Genomic DNA, 15,919 nt, shown 5'->3' with positions numbered 1-15,919 from the left:
GAGGCCGAACAAGAAAGATATGGCCAAAATGAAGAAAAACAGATAACAAATTACAAATGATACTTTTTATGCCGTTTCAATTTGTAACACACAAAATTACTAAAAAGATACTAAGCACAGGGCGTCCATTATTTGCGAAACCAAACTCTATTCTATTCATAGAGTGAAGCTAAATTTCAAACTACCTGCTACTATATCCATTATTAAAATAAACAGCCCATAACCGATTTTAACCGAATGACGGAATCAAAGTTGGTAAACACCGTGGTTATAGTGCGGAAACGCTTGATGACGTGCAGACTTTGGTGACCGCTTAAACGTTTTGGTTTCAGATTTTCATTTTGGTTATTTGCTTAACCTCAAGTAATTACTTTTACACAGTAAAAAGTGAATACATACTTTTAATACAGATCTTAAAATGAATTTATACTCTTTAGTTAACATCAAGTAAATGCATATTAATATAGGATCCAGTAATCAACTCAACCACCCTGTAGATAATTTTGAATTGTATCGTATTGTGTATTCTGATCAGATTGAGATTCTATCGGAACGGTTGTAAATTGTATATAGAGTTAAGGTGTTAAGTTATTGTTAAGCAGTCGATGTACCTCTTTGGCACGCTCATGGTAGACTTTGGTTGGCGCGTGAGAATTCCCACCGAGTTACTTTGTCGACGTGAGCACTTCCCGTGATAAACTTTTTCGGCCCTAATATTGCAGCCGCAATTATGATTGACGAAATCGCCGACGAAGGACCTCTTATCAGGTTCGGCACAACGGTCCAATACGACGGGTAGTGCACATGGTGTCGATGGCACCCCAACTAAGGTACGTTCATGGTACGCCGCCAGAGGGTTTACTATTTAAGACTTTCCCGAAGACTGAAAGATTCTATTCCTATCTTCTATTCATTGAGCACCTTCAAGAGTTACATTACTAAGTGAAGACCAAAGCCGTGTCCACGCTCATAAATCCATTATTGTATTATACATTAGACTAACAAAACAAAAACCTATATTAATTGAAAATATAGGACGAATGGAAAGTAAAAGAAGATTTTAAAAAAATAAGAGATCAATTAGAGCAGTATTTATTTGGATGTATTTTACATACGATGGGTGACCAAAAAGTTCCAGAACTTTCTAAATTACGGGACAACTTCGCAACGAAACGCAGTGCGGCTGGCAACATTGTTTAACGCGACTCAGCTCAAACAGTTGAGTTTTTTCCGATGCTCAATTTTTTCGTTTTTTCGAAGTTACAACAGAGTTTATAGGACGAGTTTTGTATGTTTGGCGATTTTTCGATATATTGCAAAATGAATTCAAACGAAGTGGAGAATGGATGTTTTTTTTTATTTTATTAATATAATAATTTTATTTCGTAATTTTTTAATGAAGCTGTGGCGACGTAAAGATTGGATGCTGCATCATGGCAATGCACCAGTTCATTTTAATTTGCTCATTCGCGATTTCTGCACATGAAACGACATGATTGTCACCTTCCGTCTCCCTATTCACCAGGTCTGGCTTGTGCGGACTTTTCTTGTTTCCCATACTGAAAAGACTTTGACAGGATAGCTGTTTGACTCGATTAAAAACATTGAATAAAAATCGCTGGAAGAGCTGAACAGCATTCCACAAAAACATTTCTCAGGATCCTTCCAGTAGCACGAACAACGTTGGAAAACATGTATATTTTGCCGAGGAAGGTACTTTAAAGGAGACAATGTTGAATAATTTTTTATATTTTTAGATTTAGAAGTTTTCAAACATTAGTTTTGAGACTTTTTGATCACCCCTGGTATATTATATTTCATGTTGAGGACATATGTATTTACTCAACATGAAAGATTGACATCCACAAATCTATGAAAGAATTACTTGATGCTAATGGCTTTTTGCACCACTGGAATTTTTGAATAACAGATTTTAAGTTTAAACCACTTTACGTCCAACTCGCTCCTGTCAATAACAACCGACAAATAAAACAGGTCCCGGGCTGGATTAAAACCGTAAAATCGTGGCGACAATTTTGACACACGACAGCTGATTAATGACCACATTGAAATACTAAACAACTTTGTAACCGCTTATACTAAAACAAAAGCGCAATCACCATTTTACACCGGTCATTCGCTTAAAATCTCTTCAGTTTTGGTTGATTTTGATATTGCACATGCTCAGCACTCATGTCACCAGTGAACCCAGTGTCTCCTGCACTCAATGCCGTTTTCGATTTCAAATCAAATTCACCGCTTCTAATTTATTAGTAATTTAAGTATTGCGCGTGCCCACTGCGCCTGGCAATGGTAAATAAGCATATATTTACCTCCTACGGAACCAACGCTTAGTAGTTAAAACGAAAATTGATCAAAAACGATAGCCAAAAGCGGAATTTCCGAATATTAATAAATGCATTATTTAATACAATTAAGATGAAAATGAAGATACTCCTTTCTAAACACTCTTCAAAAACATTTTTTTAAAAATGACAAAATTTTAAATAACAAATCCATCGAATTAAAAAAAAATCGTAGCTATAATATTTTCTACTAAATGACGGTTTCTTGTGTAAATCCTACACAGGCATGGATCTTCAGCTTATTTTGCCATATTTGAGATCATCCAACTAATTCTGGGTGTTAAGAAAATAAAAACACAATAGACCGAAGCACAAAGACACAGTACTAAAGCTGACCGTTTCCTCACTTTTTTCGGCCCTCCGAGTTTTCATTAAAAACACGTAAATTTTTTCGTCAAAGGGAGACACAAATTTTGAGTATACAGCAGGCAACTCTCACTACTTGAAGTTGCATGCATTCATAAATTTCTTTCATTTCCGGAATGTTGGAATTTTCTCATTTTGCAAAAGTCAAATCAAACTGACCTTGACATCTACTAAAAAACAATTTGTTGAAATGAAAACATTCAAGTACTTCCCGGCAACTCTTATGTTGGTAAAAAAACAACTCTATATCTCTTGAAATCTCTCTCTATTTAAGAAATATCATAATTTCCTACTTTTTTCTTCCACTCGAATTTAAAGAAAGCGATTTCCAGACATTTTCGAGAAAATATGATACGCAGATAATCGATAGAGAAATTTCCCAACATTGCGGATTGCCATTTTATGCTGCGACTTACATGATTGCTTTCAGGGCAGAAGCCTAGCTGAGGATATACCGTTCTAAAGCAGTTGACATACAACAGAGGCGAAGCATTTCAAGTAAATAACGGAGCTTTTCCGACTACTATTGCGAGCAGTGCCAGAGCAAAAATTTCGCAAACTTTGCAAGTTTCTCACAGTTTCCCTGTTTTAGCGATTTCAAAGCCCAGCAATACAGGTAATGAAGGCTCCCAGAACCCTAATTTTCATGGAAATATGCAAAATATCCTTGTCAATGTACATATGTGGGGTTGCTTAAAATCAGTAAAAATCAAATTCTCTTGGTCTCCAGTAGGATAAAATGAAGTCACATGTGTGAATATGTAGCTAGCATCACGAAACCGAAAATTCCTAGCTTAGAACAGGGTTTCATTATGTTTTTGGTTTCGATATAAGCTCTAGGAGTTATTCATATGATTATGGCGAAACTTATTAATGTGGATTAGTTTGTGCTGTGTTTTGCGTTTAGATTTCATAGCAAAAAATAAAGTCCAAGTTTTTTTTCGCTCAGAAAGGCCGACCCGAAGAAAACGTGATCGAGACCAAAATTTCAATGTTGTTTACCAGATTCGCTCGCCTATAAATATTTTATTGAAATTTTACTTGATTATACTTTCAGCAATGTTTAAATTATCTAATAATATCAATCGTAATGTAAAAATTCTTTATTATTAACTATATTTATTTAAAAGAACGTGCCGCTTAATTCTCTATTTTCAGCTTAAAATCTGGGTTCCCCTCCATGTTTAAGGCGGTTATTTAATATGTAAAAATTAACGAGTCGTCCCAAAATAGGGGTGCTGTTCTCTCGATCTTGCAGGTTTCATCGCGATCAATCGATATTTGCAACCCACGGAGATGACCTAAACGAAATGCTTCGAGTTTCCTACGCCTAATACTGATCTGGCCCCCCTCACGGGATTTAACTCACCGGGATATCACTAAAAAGTGTTACACAACACGTTCGCCCCCACGATGTTTCGCAACTCAGAGAAAACGAAACTTTAACTTATGGACGGCAATTCAGTCAAATACAATTGAATTTTTGGAATCAAAATTATTTAACGTTCACTTTTGCTCGTTTCCAATGGTCGTCACGATTAATAACAGCTCTTATTCAATTTAACAATGTTTTACGCTGTAATCTGAAAATATTAAAACGCAACTAGTCCAATACGATAATTCGAAATGCGGTCAAACTATACTAAAATTAACCTGAGCACCTCAGTTCCAACTTCTGGCCCACACAACTATGTATTCATTACCTTTATATTTATGGCTTTTTGTGCTTGGACGATTGTCGGTGCGCCAGTTGCAAACTTTAGAACTTTCCCGTATAAGTTGTGTTAAGTTTAGTTTTAGTCCAATTAATAAGGTAGAATTTCCAATTTAAAATTTGACCCATTTAACATGAAGAATATAGTAGAAAGTTGGAACTTTTAGGCAATCACGAAATGAATGAGTAATCATTTGTTATAAGAAGGAATAGGAATATCTTCTAGACAACATTCTCTATAAGTAATGCCTTCTAGACAACATTCTCCTTGACAAATGAATAAGGAAATAGATTTAAAACCAATATTGTCTGCTGGAAAATCGAACAAAAAGATGCAGGAAGATTCTCAAACTGACAAATAATAGGCGCCTCCAAAAGTTTGGAAAAGAGATCGATTGAACTGTTGTCTCGATAAAAAGTTTGTCTTTGTGTTCATTGGAGGAAAATAAAACCAAGCCAGGGTTATTTTCTTTTATTGAAATAAAATAACGTGGAGAATTGATTCCTTTCACTAGTTGCAGATAAACATCGGTATTGGTACGTTCACATAATTTTAATAGGCTTTAGAACAACCTGAAATTATATTAAATATTTTTAGCTCTTTTGGAAAGTATGCCGATATAGAGACAAAATGTTTTTTTTTGAGTAATCTTTTAATTTAAATGTGTACTTTCGCTAGTGTGATGGATATTATAATTCACTACATTTGCAATTTACTGCGAGTCGCCTTAAGATTGCGGACCGGCCATATTTCAAAAACTATAAATGATAATTTATACTAGCAGCATCTGGCATTCTAAAGAGCACCTTGTTTTAATTTCACTATGTCATTCGATAAATTCGAAAGTTATTATTAACATTAATAACTACATTCTTCCTTCTTTGAGCCACTTTTATGCATTAACTTAGGTCATATGAGGCCACTCGTCTTGCATTTCAGCGCATCTATTGCAAAGTTGGAAATGTGCTTATTAATATTAAACCTATAGACAAGAATACTTATAAGACTTCAACTGCTTAGACACATGCTTTCAAATCTAATTTATAGGTGAAACAACTTGGACAAAGTTCAGTGAAATGTATACTGTGTGGCTCGAAATTGAAACTTTTATTAGCCCCCCTTTAACTTTTCAACAAACTATATATTTTTTTCATTCAAAAGCAGCATTAAGTACCGCAAAAAATATTATCTTTTGAATTTGTTTATTTATCTAAATATTGCCTACGTCACCGGTAGCGCAAAAATGCCGAGTTTTTTTAAATTGAAACATGGGTCAAGTAACACCTCAAATCAAAGATCTTTCGAAACTACATTCAATGGCGTGCAGCAATTCAAAATCTATGGATTCGTTTTTGAGAATAACAGGTAGAAATTTGATAAAGAAATGCAATTCAAGCTCAGTCAAATAGTATGCAGACAATGAAAGAACTTGTTTCTTGATAGAAAACTGGTTCGTTTTCGGTTTTGCGCTGCGAAAAAAGAAAAAAAATTATAAAGCGCTAAATAGAAATAACCAGAAACTGTTTCTAAGCAAAAATTCGGCACAAACCAATTTCCTATCAACAAAAAACTTTTTTCATTAATTACGGACTATTTAATTGAGTTTGTATTGCATTTTTTACCAAATTTATATCTATTTTTCATAAAAATTTAATGATAGATTTTGAACCTCAAGATACCATTGAATACAGTTTTAAAAAACTTAATATGAGGTGTTATTTTAGTTACATTTCAATTTAAAAAAGTCGCCTATTTTGGGCGACCAATGACGTAAGTAACATTTAAAAAACTAAATAGACGATAAAAGATAGTATTTTTTGACCTACTTAATGCTGTTGTTGAATATAAAAAAATAATAATTATTAAAAAAGTTGGCCGAGAAGAGGTAAAGTTTAGACCCACACTGTATTTATGTAGTATGTGCCTTATATTTACCTCCTAAATTCTAAAACAATAGAATATTCCTGACAAAATATTTATTGCGGCTTTTAGAATCTATTAAAAAATAACGATAATCGCACAATGTATTTCTGGCTTTAACCTATAGCTACAAAGTTGCCCACTTTTTAATAAAGTTTCGAATCTTAAAGAGGTTTTACGATGACATAAAATGTCCAGTAAAGTTAGTGTTGTCCAAGGCAGAAACATGATTTCATTCTAATTGCCTGGTAGGTCGTGTTGACAAATTCACGTCCACACCCCATAAAAAATTTAAATGTTTGTGAAAAACACCTCTATATCTTAGGGCTTTATAAGGGTTGTTATGAGGCGCAATGTTTTTTACGACCGAAGTTTGTAGATAAATTTTAAAAACTTCTCCAAGCCAGCTAATTTATATTCTGAATTAAAAGTACCTTGCGCATTAAGGGGAATTAGGATAGCGAAATCTAATACTAATTCTATTGACCCTGAAACTTTAGTACATGCATATTGAAGCTTTATTATTTTCCTTGGAAACTTTTTCGCCTTTCCTAGAGGTAGTTCAACTTGAAACTTCCTTAGTCGATGCGAAGTTACGAAGCACGATAAAACGAATTAGCTATAACCTTGATTATAAAATCACTGCGTTATTATCTAGTAAGTAGGTAACACTACATAAACGCCCGATATTAGGTGTTATGTCCCACGTTATGTAAAATAAATTGGCAATACCGATTAGCTAATGCTATTCGAGTTGACTCTTGATAATGTAAAATGTTCGGCATTTTGAGTTTCATCTCCAGAACATCGAAAATTATTCCATTGATATAAATTACAAAGTTTCGTACGCAATCAGAAAATCAACTGCAGAGCAAGCAAGATTTACTGAGTATTATTCAACAATTTAGTATACCTAACATAACTTTTATCTACTAGAACACGAAGCATTGTCTCAAAGCTTGCCGAAGCAATTAGCAGAGGATATAATTCTCCTTCATAATTTATGAAGTTAGGAGTGGTGGAATTATAATAGAAATTGCTATGTATTTAGCGAGGTACTGATCGTTTGATGACTTTTTCCCCTACAGGCTACACTTAAGGGCGAGTAAACCAGCTGAGATAAAATTTTTATTCTTAGTATCCTCGAGGGAGCAAAGAGGTCCAATATTAACGCTCAACCAATCCCTAGAGCAAGTTAGGCAAAGACTGTTGTTGGATCGTTTTACTCAATATCCTTTTATTATTACTTGAGCTCTGAGCGCTAAATTACGCGAAAATTAAATCGTTTCTTGGCGAGCGACAATAGATGTAAATATATACAGCCCGACAAAGTTCTATTTTGTCATGCAGCAGAGAAATATTGCAAAGCAAACATTCGAAACGCCTCTCTTATGGCGGTATATCGAGCGCCTTTAAATTCAATAATGGAGATGGATGGTGGCGTTGTTAAATATACACCACCTAGGCCATAAGGACATGTATATATGTGCCTATTTCTTCAGTCGAATTGAAAAATGGCGTACCTATCGACGATTTACTTTATGGCCTTTTATCGATATTTTTATTTACTTGATTCTATCAAATTCCTTTGAGGAGGCAAATATTTACCTCCTTTCAGTGTGACTCTTGAGTTTCATTCGCGTTTGTTTTGCTGTTTAAGTTCCATTTCAATATATTTTTATTAACGGCATTAACGAACGAAAACATGGCTTCGCGCTTGTGAAAAACAAATGTTTCCTAATTTAAATAATTCGCTTGAGTGGAGACTGGAAGGTGGAATTTTTACCGATGAATATTGGAAATAAATGTGACAGCCCTATATAAATTTTAGCGTGACAAGCAGGCCGCAAAAAGTAGTAATCCGGAAGGAAACTATATTTGTCAAGCCCTGGAATAGATTGGAAGACATTTCGAACTGGAGCTTGGATTTCTGAAGCGTTGACCGCAATGACATCAACGGTTTTTTTGTCATCATTTTTTTATATAATCACTTGCGGATACATCTCTCTCTCTGTACAGGGTGTTTCTAAATTATAATGCCAAATTGATATCGGAGATGGATTATGTCACTTTACGCAGGAAATTCTGTATGGACATGTACCCAAAAAGGTTTTTAATGATAATTTGGAAAATATACTCGTATTTCTTCTTCCAAAGGGCAAACAAAAATTTTTCAAAGCATCTTTTAAAACATATCTAGGCCGCTCCTACTATGTGGTAACCACAGCAACAAAAAATAATGTAATCATCAATTGTTGTTTCATCTGAGGGACTTACTTTATGTACCAACATTTAATAAAATCGCAAAAGCCCTTGGGAAGAAAATATTACAATACAAGTATGCTTTTCCAAACTATCATAAAACGTCCTGCATCTTTTACATTAAGCATTTTCGGAGCTGTACAATATTGGCCAAAAGTATTAGGCATCCCTCTGATTTTTTTATTTCAACAAATGCGTTGCCGGGGACCATTTATTTTGCTGATTATTAATTATTTGAAACATTACCATGTTTTCTAGAAAGAACGCTTTTTAAAATCGACTTTTTATAACCCATCATAAATATCTGTCAAAATTTAATTGCATTGTTCCCAAGACGCCTGTACCTCTTATCTCACAGTCGGTCTTTTTTGATCATTAAATGAATGCCGACTTTTTGTGTTCGTTTAGTGAACACTACGTGCGAGTAAACATGACGAAAACAAGACAACTTAACATCGAAAATCGTTCAAAAATCATATTTTTATATGAACAGGGTCGGAATCAAACGGAAATTGAAAAAATAATTAAATGTTCGAGATGCGCTGTACAAAACGCAATCCGTTGTTACCGAATAAGCGGTGGCAATCAGGATTTACAACGGCCTGGTAGAAAACGTTTAACTGCGACTAAAGAAGACAGTTTGTTGATATGCGCTTTTTTAAAAAATAGAAGAACAATATCTTCTCAGCTGTCTAGCAGCTTCCCAGAGCAAGTTGGAACACGAATTTCGGCACGAACAGCGAGAACAAGACTGGCGGTAGCCGGATTGAAAGGTTTTAAGGCCAGAAAAAGGCTTTGGATATCTCAAACTAATAAAGAAGCCCGATTAAAATGATTCTCACACCGTAGGTTTACAGAAGAAGATTGGTCTAATGCTATGTGGTCCGACGAATTTAAATTAGAGGTAAAGTTTAAATGATTGGTTTTTAATGCCGTAAATAAAATTCCAAAAATTTAACTAAAGCAACTTTTTTAACGCTATTTTGATAGAAACCTTTTTTTCTAACATGTGACTTTTAATTTTTAAAGATATAGCGAACGAACAGCGTCGCACTTGCGAAACGGAGAATAGGAAAGGCATGCAACCCTGAATATCTAGTACCCACTGTAAATCACGGGGGTGCCAATGTCATGGTCTGGGGTTGCATGCCAGCCAGTGGAATAGGAGAAATCGTCCTTTGCGAAGGGCGAATGAACAGTGAAAAATGCATAAATATATTAGAATCATCACTACATTCGTCTTTCTCTATTTGGTTTGGCGACACTAACTTGGAAGGTGTGACATTTCAACAGAACAATGCCCCATGTCACAAATCAAGGTGCCCAATGCAATGGTTTCAAGAAAATCAAATTTAGTGACTAAAATTGCCCACACAGTTCTCAGACTTAGACCCTGTTGCGCATTTGTAGAGTATTTTGAAAAAGAATGTTCAAGTTGTGCTTGTAGAAAGAGCTATCAAGTAACCGCAAAATAAAATCTTAAAAAATATATAAAGGAAGAATGGAGTAAAATATCTGTTAATATATGCAAACAGTTAATAGAGGATCTATGCAGAGAACATTTCGGGTAATTACAACTGCAAAGGTTGACCCACTAAATATTAATTTTATATCTGTATTTTGAAACATATTTATCCCTAAAACAATCAAACCTAATTTCATTCCACTTAAATAAATGTTTGAAACATATTTCGTAGGTGTCTAACACTTTTGGCTAAGATTGTATTTATACAGAAGTTCCGGCATAAAATAACGTGATGCACCTCCAACATCAATTTGGCACCATAATTTAAAATCACCCTGTGTATTGATTTGTAAGTGTAGAGTAAATCTGATGTGTTCGTTCACAAACCAGAGCACTAGTTTACTTTCTTGATTCATTAGCTGTAATTCAACCGAATTATAGTCGGAAAGAGCTTTGAATCCGTATGCTTTTATTAACATATTAAGCGCTTTAATGAAGGATCCGGGCATGAAAAGTTTAATTAAAAATTTTAATACCATTCCTCCCGAACTGAGCAAACATAGTTATATCTATGTAAATCCGAAAAGCTAATATTCTCTAAATATTTTATCAGATGTAACTTAAAACCTACTTAAACTTTCCAGTGGCGTAATGCTTAACCTCATGTAGAAGTTTTTTCTTTTTAAGTGGCTCAAACTTCAGGAATACCTTGCGGGAGCTCTCACAGTAATATGCTTAGTATACGGTAATGCCACTTAAGTTTTTATTTAACACTTTTCATCAAGACATTATGGAAATCTCATAATTTTGAGTTAATAAGTTCGTGTGTACAATAATATCCTTTATAGTCTAAGAAGTCATGTATTCTTCATTGAATCGGTCAAACCACGAATAATCTAAAGGGAGGTACATTTCTTCATAATAAAGGAATATTTGAAACAAGTAGGCACTTACTCAAAAAAATCTTCCACATTTAAATTTATTCTGATCAAGAAATACGAGATGTAACATGAATTTAACTGAGTCAAATGTTGAAGAATTCACTTGAAATTAGGTGAGATAAGCAATAATTTAACCATATTAAACCTGTCCAAAAGTCACTTCAAAAACATGTTTGAAGACAGGCTGACAATAATGAAAATTGTCTTTAACCAGCTTTGAGGAAATTTTTTATTTGTCGAATTTTCGAAAAGCCAGTTTCGATTATTCAAAACTGAAAATGCATAGTTTGCAAAACTAGATTTTATTATTACCTGGGATTAAGAAAAATTGAAAGGAATTGAACCACGGCTCTCATAACTATTAGAGTACGTTCAGATAATAACTCACAGTAGTATCTCAAATAAGTTTTTGCTTTAACTTCCTCTAACCCACTTTACAAAGAATTTTGAAAGTTCTATTTCGACTGAAATCACCTGGGGTTAAGTTAGACTTAAATATTTTGAAAAGAGAGATTTATAAAGTTCTCGAAAACTGACGATAATTTTTATGATCAATTCTCATCTATGACTAAACTAACTTTATCTGAACTTTGACTAAAGTGAGGCACAGAAACGTAAATTGCGTTAACTGACTTTAAGGAACCTTAAGGAGAATTTTGACTCCGCGAAATGCAATTCGGGTTACCTTAGGTTTGCAATAACCTAGAAAGCTGAAATTTAATACTGCTTCAGTATTAGTAAAACTGATGTAAAAAAAAAATAAATGCTAATGAGTCCAACGGGATTCGCATTAACAGACTTTAACTGACTTTAAAAATGCATTTTTGAATTAGTTTTTTAGAAGAACTTCAAATTCAGATTAAGGAGAAAAACAGGAATTACATTAGCAGGTTTTATCCGAGTTTTAAAAGAGTTTTTTAAAGTTCAAGATTTTTTAATTTAATGGCCGATATCTACGCAAGAGATTCTGTAGGGCAAAAAGCATAGTAACATCTTATGCTATTCTAATGTATGCATTTTTGAGCAATTGGGGATTGCTCATATAATCTAGGATTCCATAAAACAGTACAGTGTGCTGGAACAAAATCAAGGAGAACCAGTAATTTAGAAAAGAACTACCCGAAACGTAACATTATTTTTGGTGATACGTTAATTGCCTAAAATAGTATACACTGTGTACGAAAAGTCCGGTAAGTCTGAAATGTCTCTCTAAAAATATGCAATTTATTAAAAAATACCTTACACAAAAATTGAAGGAATTTAAAAATTCTATTGTTTTGCGGTGTTCACAAATATACAATATTTGTCACAAAGTAGTAGTGTTTATGTTATGTTTTTTCTTATGGAATGGCAAACTTTTTATAACATTATCTGATTCACTGTCGCATTCTGAACCCATTTCCTGTAACATATCCTATTGCTATTTCTGGCGGCTCAGTAGCTATTGCTGAACTGAAAAAAAATGAGATTGCGCTTGTGTAATTGAACTTATTTTTATTAAAGAAATTGCTCAAAATGTGTCCCTGAACCGTTTCATAATGAGTTCAATTGTCATAGAATTTCTCAATAACATATTCCAGCATTTCAACAGTAATGCATTGGCATTCGTCAGTAATTCTTCTTCTTAACTCATTTAAATCTGCCGGTTTCGTGGCATGCACCTTACTCTTTGAATGGCCCTATAACAAATAGTCAAGAAGTGTCAACTTCGGTAATCTAGGGGGCTATCCTATTTTGCCTCCACGTCTCATCCAAGCTGCATAACAAGCAAGTTGTTTACTAGAGATAGACTAGATGTATAAAAACAAGCCATTATCACCGTTATTAATGACATTTAAAATGGCCTTTTAAATCATCAGATTTATCGCATCTGCATATTTTGAGCACTTAATCCAATAACAATAAGTTCGTTTGAATTTCTTCACACCTGCAATCGCGACTGAATGGCTAGAGTTGGCCGGACGACCTGTTTCGTGAAATGTGTTCAGAATACGAGGATGAATTAGAAAATATCATAAAAATATAAATATAACTTCAATTCACTGTTATTTTGTAACGCATTTTGTATATTTCTGAATACCACAGAATGGTAGAACTTTTAAATTGCTTCAATTTTTATACAAAGTATTTTTTAATAATTTGTATATTTTTCGAGATGTTTTAGGGTTGCCCGAATTTTTGTACACATTGTATACAGGGTCATTCACGGTGGGTATTCTATTTAAAGTTTACGGAGTTCTAATATAGCTAGAGATCTGAAATTTTGGATACTGATGTAATGGAGTTTGGTCTGTTGAATCAAAATATTGGTATCGTTACGACGTTGACAGATCAATGTGCAACTGACAACAACTTTGTTATTTTAAATGGCACACCCTGTATTTTATTACATTTTCGAATTTCTCGGAAGATTTAAACCTCAGTTTATCTATCATATGCCATAGCTATGATGAACCGTTTTCGAAATAATTTTTTTTTTTTTGACTGATTTGGCAACAAACAACTCTAAATTGAAAAGCGCATATCTTTTCAGCTATCACAGCTAGAGAGTTGAAATTTGAGCTACAGAGTCTTATTAGTTATCTGTAACTTTTAATATCATAAATTTTTTGGATTTACATACAGGGCGTGGAAAAATTAGTGCGATATCAGAAGGATATAAATATGAGCATTAAATGAGAACCTTAAATAGAACACCCTATATTTTTGGATGGCATCTGAAAGATCAATAAATTCTCTATCGACAAGTATTATACGTTAATATAATTGTTTTCAGTTGTTTTTGAGATATTGGCAAATATTAGAATCTCTGAGAGTAGAAGACACCACTTATTAGTTGGTTCGATTAGGAGTCTATGGGTTACTATGGAAGCATTTTAAATAAGCAATTATTTTTTTTGCAATATCCTCCATATTATTTGTTAAGCATTAGATTAGATATTTAGATTTTTAAACTCAAGAAATATCTAATCTAATGCTTAATAAATAATGTTTTGTTGCCAAATCCGTGAAAAAAAAATTATTTCAAAAACGGTTCATCATAGCTATCGCATATGATAGGTAAACTGGGGTTTAAATCTTCCGGAAAATTCGAAAATGTAATAAATTACAGGGTGTGCCATTTAAAATAACAAAGTTGTTGTCAGTTACACATAGATCTGTCAACGTCGCAACGATGCTAATATTTTAATTCAACAGACCAAACTCCATTACATCAGTATCCAAAATTTCAGATCTCTAGCTATATTAGAACCCCGTAAACTTTTAATAGGACACTCACCGTGAATGACCCTATATTTATAGGTATTATTTTGGAAATAGAATATCTACAGTTACAAATCTGACGGCAATTTTTCCTTTCAAGTGTAAAGCGGCAAATTCTTAACGCTTGACAAACTGACTTACCCCGTTAAGGGCCCCAATCCGAATGCATGATATGGTAAACGCACGGCGAAAACTAAATGTTTGTTTACTATTAGATTTACAACAGAAACATTTGTTGTTCGTCAACACTCGCCTTACATGGTTTTGCCGTAGAATAAAAATAATTTAAGGTCTTATTAAGTCAACTGGTTGTTTAATTTATGAGATCTCATATTTCTGTCCAATAGAACAGGAGTGAAAACGTAGCGTGACTCCAAGGTGTGCGCTCAGGAATTTACCATGTTGAAATCTGCTTAACAGCACAATCTCATCGATACTAATGTAACAAACCCCGCCCGGGCCGCAAGTTACAATTACAACACTTGCGAATCAGAGGAGGTTTCCTTTAACGAATTTTCCCGGTGCCAGCCCAATTTGATGCATTTCGTGATTAGGCACCTCAAAGTCAAAGACATTTATAATTAGAGGTTGTGCCTCACCTTGCTCAGCTGTCGTCAGAGCTTGTTTGTAAAACTATCGCGTGACTAGGCAGAGTTTTCGTACATTCAACAATTTCGCTTTTATTAATTCCTTTTTGACTGTTCCATGTTATTAAGTGTTTGCGTGGTGTGTTCTATTATGAAATAACTGAAAAAGGCACAAACATTTAGTTTGCCACATATGAAATTATTTCAAGAAGAATTGCTAATTGAGAGTAAATTGTCTCTGTCGCTGAAATGGAGCCTGTCTAAAAAACCAAAGCAATAAACTGTAATTTCTAGTCTCGTTGTGCAGTTCTATATATCGTATTTAGGTGGCGTTTTCGTTTTCCAGTCTCACAATGTACTTTATCTCCGTATATTGCCACTTTTCGTAAATTATGCAATAACGAGGGTGACTGTCGGAATCAATGCAGTTTTTAACATTTTAAACTCGTTTCGTGTCTTATTGTACGGCGAATATATTTTAGATCGTTACTAGTCGGGATATCGGTCCCCTGTGGGAACTCAAACCCAATTTTTATTACCAAATAATACACGACAAATTTTCAAAGTGCAGTTTTGCTATTTCACAGTTTCACAGATCTAGCGAAAAAGCAGTGAAACGCCCACACAAAGGTGGAAATGTCAGGAACCTAAATTCAATATGATCCTTCTATTTCCTGTTTTTCTTTTTAACCTTTCAGCCCTTATAGCCCTCTTTACGGATCCAAACAATATCAAGTTGAAACTCGATAGTTCTGAGAGACAAAAGGCTTGTAATTAAGGCCAACATTTCCTTTGGATAGTGAAGTGATCTTTTACATGCCCCTGTCAGGTCCAGGGAACTCATTAGAATTCGATAAATAGCTTTTATATCTGATTTGACGTCCCTTCGATAAATCTTCAGGTCTTTCAAATGTACTTTCATCAAACTTTATTCAAGAAACATAAAATGGCTATAGCGGAATTAGCTGCCCCTGATAGTTCCAGAAGAACATTTCACGGTCTTTAAATCTGCTTCACTTAAAACTGCGTTTTC

The 15,919-nt window shown here is 34.1% G+C and overlaps 2 protein-coding genes across 4 annotated transcripts in view; one reads left to right on the top strand and one right to left on the bottom strand.

Annotated features, from left to right (window-relative positions):
• The window catches only part of LOC136350646 (lachesin-like), a 314,414-nt gene extending 310,074 nt beyond the window's left edge, over positions 1-4,340 (bottom strand). For both annotated transcript variants that reach the window (XM_066302592.1, XM_066302594.1), the window contains exon 1: positions 4,102-4,340. The gene's annotated coding sequence lies outside the window, so the exon portion shown is untranslated. The remainder of the gene's footprint in view (positions 1-4,101) is intronic.
• Positions 1-15,919, top strand: part of LOC136350654 (lachesin-like) — a 237,078-nt gene that overhangs the window by 105,067 nt on the left and 116,092 nt on the right. The gene's annotated exons all lie outside the window — the stretch shown is intronic.

Source organism: Euwallacea fornicatus, chromosome 3, assembly GCF_040115645.1.
Source record: "Euwallacea fornicatus isolate EFF26 chromosome 3, ASM4011564v1, whole genome shotgun sequence".
Classification (NCBI taxonomy): Eukaryota; Metazoa; Arthropoda; class Insecta; order Coleoptera; family Curculionidae; genus Euwallacea; species Euwallacea fornicatus.
This window is presented reverse-complemented; position numbering and strand designations above follow the sequence as displayed.